General features: G+C 40.8%; 1 pseudogene; it reads left to right on the top strand.

Annotated features, from left to right (window-relative positions):
• The first annotated feature begins 683 nt into the window (after positions 1-683).
• LOC112809291 (UPF0688 protein C1orf174 homolog pseudogene) lies at positions 684-1937 on the top strand (annotated as a pseudogene).
• Positions 1938-5884: the final 3947 nt, after the last annotated feature.

The raw sequence follows: 5884 nt of genomic DNA, 5'->3' as shown, positions 1-5884 counted from the left end.
CTTAATATATATATATTTATATATATAAATTTATATACATAAATTTATATTTTATTATATTTAATATACAAAATATATATTAAATATATAAATATATAAAATGTATAAATAAATATTTATATACTATATATATATATATATATATATATATATAAAATGAACCTGTAGTTGGGATGATTGCCCTTCTCTCAAAAGATCACCCTACAACCCATGAACACACCCTGGAGAGCAAAAGACAGCCTGAGGTTTCTTGGGATCTCGTTTAAAAGCTGAGCCCCAGAGAAGTGAAAAGATAGCAGGAACTAACCATAAAACCCACTGGACTAAGATGATTGTTTATAGTGACTTCAACTGAAATAGAAACAACTTCCCATTCCTACCCCTACCCCATGAAGACAACTTCATCAATTGACACATGTGTCGAAAATGTATGTAAAGTCATCTTTAAAAAAAAAATATTAGGCACACATTCATCCAAAATGCACAAGTGCATACAGGCGTGTGCACACACATACCCCTACACACACACACACACGCCTCACAAAAAGGAAAGGATTTCTCAGTCCAGAAGCCTCAGTACAGAAACAAAAAGCAAAACATCATGACATGTTAAACTGTAAAGGACTGGCATCCTCCTTTCCCTGTACTTAGAAATTCATTTAAAAACATAATGGGAGGGGGCGGTGCTGGGGGCGGCAGCGCGCGGCTCACACTCATGAGGAGCCGGAAGCTCACAGGTGCAGTGCGGTCCTCAGCGCGCCTCCGAGCACGCCGTTGCTCAGCCAGGTTGGCCTCTGCTAGGGAAGCCGGCACCGCCACGTCTGCCAGGACGGTATGTCAGACCTCGTCACACAAAGCTGCCGACAGGCGAACTTCTAAGAAGTTCAAGTATGACAAAGGTCATCGCGTTAAGGCAGAATTACAGAAACTGGTCCCTAAGAGCGATAGTGCTGCTTTGCCCAAAATACCACCCGAGAGCCCTTGTAACAACGAGCCTCTGGGGTTTGCTGAAGACCACGTGCCGCCTGCAGGAAAGGGAACTGGTGCTCCCGCACAGCCGGAGACCGCGGGGCCCCGCCTCGGGCCCCGCACAGCTGTGGGCGACCCTGGCCCGGCAGAGACTGAAGACGGCCTGTGCCTGCCCGCCCTCGGGGCTCTTCCGGGGGAGGAGCCGCAGGGCAGCCGCGCGGCGCGGGGCGGCTCAGCGCTACAGGGGGAGCAGGCCCCGAGGCCCCCGCTGCAGACAGATGACAGCGTCTTTCTGGACGAGGACAGCAACCAGCCGATGCCGGTGGGCCGGTTCTTCGGGAATGTGGAGCTCATGCAGAACCTCCCACCGGCGGCGTCTTCGTCTTGTCCTTCGATGAGCAGGCGAGAATTCAGGAAAATGCATTTCAGAGCCAAAGATGATGAAGATGACGATGACGGCGCAGAAATGTAGAGAATAAAGTACGTGATGATTTCCTTGCATATTTAATACAGTTAATAGTTTGACAGTTTAGCAAGTGACGAGATTTATATCAAGTTTATCTCCCAAGAAAATGTATTCTGAACCAGACGTTGGAACGGACCCAGGAAAGTCCTCGTGCACAACACCAAGTACCTGGAGCGTTGACACTCGCTCCCCAGAACCATCTCTGAGTCTGCGCAGCCGCTGCTACACGCGCATGCATTTTTCTGTGTCTGTGTGTCCATGATGACGGTTTGAGTCCCCCGAGGGGCGCGGGGTTCAGTGGGAGAGACCTTTCTGAAGAAAACTCCTCACTTAAGCCATTTGGTTTTGATAATACACGAGTTTATTTTCCATTATCAAAATTTGATCATTCTTGTGATTGAGTCAATGCCAGTTCTTAAAGAACTCTCCTTTATTTCTGTATATGAAGCTAATGTTTACCTTGAAAATTTTGCAAGGTACATATGAGAAAGAAATAAAATATATTTTGAAAATAAAAAAAAACCATAATGGGAAATATAAACAAATTCTAGTTAACAATGTTTATTTTATAGAGGGGAGTGGGATTGGGTGAGAAGTTGAAGGTAGACTTTCATCTTTTACTATGTATTCTTCTATAGTCTTTTTGATTGTTTTACAAGTATGTATTCATATATTATTTGCACAATAAAAAAATAAGAAAAATAATGAAGGGGACAAAAATAGTGTGACCTAAGCTACTGATATATGTGGCACATGTCAGAGATAGATTGTGCCAAAATTTCCCTTCTTTGTTCAAAATTTTTCATACCTGTAGCTCTGCTAAGACCCATTTTTTGATGCAAGAAATTCCTTTGATCAACCCATCAGACACCCACTACCATGGGTGGATATGCTGCCATTTTCCTCAAATACATTCTAACATACAGACACATGGCATGTGCACACATTCCCACATGCACCTGCCCTCTCACCATCACTTCCAAGTCACTTATGAAAATCATCAGAGAGTGAGAAAATTCAGAACTTCATAAAAATCCAAGGTCAGTGCCACAACAAAACAAACATCTGAGTTAGAATAAAGTGAGTTAGCCAGTTGGAATCATTGAGTATATTTCAAAACCTAAGTTTCACTGTTTTGTGTACTCTGTGTTTATGTGTGTTTGTGTGTGTGTTTACTTCATTTTCCAAATTAGATTTTCCCAGATTCTTTATAGATACATTCTCTTTCTGCAATATACATAACAGATAGATAGGTAGATACATACATACATATGTACATACATACATACATAAATGTGTGGGAGTGGGAGAGCTCTAAAATTTTTTGACTCTGAGATTCTAGAATTCATAAGAAGTCTAAAGCAAGTTCCATGCACAAAGATTGGTCACAAAAAGGACATATCTTTAAAAAACTTAATTTGACATTCCAGAAGTACTGAGACAAGTGCATTTGATGTTACACACACCTACCATCCTCCACAGTGGAGCAGCAGTTTTCATATTTCAATCTTGCAGATTCTTATGTGTAACAACTCACACTGGGAAAGCCTTCCTGGATTATAACAGCATAATTTCCTTCAAAGATGACTGTTTCTTTTCCTAAATTACATTAAAAAGAAGCTCCCAATACAAAGAGCATCTCGCAGTGCTCTTTGGATGGGTGGATAATGATGACTGTAATATCAATGGGAATTATGCAAATTAAATGAGGTCTGGGGAGGCAGAGATGGTCTCATGTACTTCAGCAAGAATGCCTTGGGAACTCTTTGAGAGTGAATTTTGGTCATCCCAATGCCAAACAACACACACACACACACACACACACACACACACACACACACACTCATGCAAATATGTTGGCATATTTACTGCATACTATATTTGTTCATCTAGAGATGAGAAAGAAGAGTAAATTATAACTGAATACACAAAAACAAGAGAATGAATAATGAGATGAGGGAATCAAGTCAACAAGTATTTACTGTAGGCTCCTAAAAGGATTGGCCGTGAAGGAGAAAGTATAAAGGCATTTGAAGATGAGCCCTGTCTTCAAGGAACTTCCATCCAGATCCAAAGGAAATATTAATCTATGTGAAACATGCAGAGCAGTTAATTGCCAGAATTAATTTAGGCCCTCATAAAAATTCAGACTCTTGGGCCCACCACCAACTTACTGAATCAAAATCTCTGGTGATAGAGATCAGAAATCTATATTTTTAACAAGCTCTTCCAGTAATTCTGATAATCAGTCCATTTGGGGGAACCACTAAAAGAGAGATAACACAAAGGGTACACAAAGGAGTGCTAGATTAATCTGCGGGGGGAGGAAGAATCAAAATGCCCTGGGAAGTAAGAAAATAATAGGATCGATGGGACAGGAGCCATCAGTTAAGGCTTCCCAGGAAAGGTGAGAACAGAGCTGTACCCTGAAGGATGGGTAAGATTTGGATTGGCAAAAAGGAAAAGGGATCATATTTCAAGATGGATGATATAACATGATCAAAAGGATGGAAAGGAAAATGAACAGCTTCAGAGCACAGGAAGAGACCAGCAGTTGCAGAGGGACCACTGTTGAGAAATCGAGTGAGAGAAGACTGGATCTATGAGCGGAGATTAGGATACTAAAACCAGTACGCCAATGATGTCTACAGCAAAAATGGTACCATTTAGTACCTCTGTGTACCACAATTATGATGGTCTTTGCAACCAGACATTCCCTCAATTGCAGGAAAGACAATGAGATATGGCATTGACAAGGGACGTGGGAATAAATGGTAAAAGCAGTATCTTCTCTAAAGGCACAAAGTTACCCCAGACTCCACAATAATTCTCCAAAACCATCAGGTGATAGTTCCAAACCAAATGCTTAAAATTATTCAGTGGTTTCCCATTTCCCTTAGGGCAAAGTTCAAACTTTTGAACATAGTTTACAAGGTGCTTTACGATCTGCCCCTGCTTATTTCTTTCATCATGTGTATTATCACTCCCCTCACTGCACTCTATGCCCCAGTTCTATTGAACTATTTTCCAAGCTTCTCCCCTCATCTCTCTCCACATATCCGTTTCCCTACTCTACCAACTTGCTTAGCTAATTTTTACTTACTTTCAAATTTTCTCTTATAATTGATCTCATCTAGGAAGCTTTCCCTTACCTGCTCTTCACCACATAGCCCAACACACAAATTTGTTCCTTCAAATATTAATGATCGGTCAGGTGCTATCATCACACCTTCTACACAGAAGGCTGTGGAGCCTGTCTTCATAATGTAAGTGAAACCAACACTCTTCCAAGACTTGATTATTTTATACTCAGATATTACAACATTCATCTGGCTCTGGTAATTGGGTTTCAGTCTTTGGCCAAATCGAGCCCCATTGCCTCCCATTTGATGTACAATGCAACTGAGACAAAGCAGAAGTCATGCTGTTTAGCAGTTTTAGCTTCCTATTAGAGATTCAATGACCGCTAACATCAAATGAGGAGTCATTTGATATCATAGATGTGCCCTGATTAGGCTAAGGCAATACACAAAACATTCCAATCATTCCAAAGACCAATTTAAAAGTGAGGGATTGTTTGCTTCCCCAAAAAAAGTTAAAAAAGACACCAAAAAAAAAACCAGATTTTCATTGTTTCTCAGACTCACAATAGGATGCTTAGATAGTGAGCGTCCCTTGTGCTTTGGAAACAGCACTGTATTTTACAGCTGTCCTACTTAAATGTCAGTTCTTGGTAATACTGTTCAGGAAGGTGGAAAGAGCACAGGCTTTAAATCCCCACCCTTCCATTTCCCTCTCTGCCACTTACATGTGTGCAGCCTGAGGTTCAAAACAGGTGAAATAACTTGCCCAGTTTCCTCACATATAAAATTGGGATAATACCAATGCCTACTTCATAGAGCTGCTGGGATAATTACATGGGATGAAAAGGGTAAAGGATTTGGTAAATGTGAGGTTCTCCATGGGTTCCACCTTTTGTGACTGGCACTTCATAGTAATTATTATTTCACTCATCTTTTAATATCTTAATTATTTTTTTTCCAGCAGCACAATGCTGTAGAATACATGGGCTTTGGCATCGGATAGGCCTGGATTCAAATCCCAGTTCCGCTACTAATTACTTTCCATTAGGCAAGCTATTCGACATCACTGAGCTTTCACTTACTTATCTACAAAATGCATTTAGTAAAACCTACCTCCTGGAGGGTAATAGGAAGAATGAGGAGACATCGAAAGTATCTATTATAACAATGCCTGGTACATTGCAAATCTTCAATAAATGGTAGCTATTATGATTCTCTAACTACCATTATTCCTTATTCCATAATGAGGTACACTTGTGTTGAATTACAAAAGGAAATCTCAGTCAGGCCAAAAAAGGAAAAACAAACCTGGGGCTATTTCAACAGCTGATATAAGCCATCTGATTTTTGTAAAAAGTCAATGTAG

The sequence above is a fragment of the Callorhinus ursinus genome, unplaced genomic scaffold (genome assembly GCF_003265705.2).
Source record: "Callorhinus ursinus isolate GAN/ISIS: 27379988/994484 unplaced genomic scaffold, GSC_fseal_2.0 scaffold33, whole genome shotgun sequence".
In the NCBI taxonomy this organism is placed as follows: Eukaryota; Metazoa; Chordata; class Mammalia; order Carnivora; family Otariidae; genus Callorhinus; species Callorhinus ursinus.
Note: the sequence above shows the minus strand (reverse complement) of the source record. Positions and strands in the feature narration are given on the sequence as shown.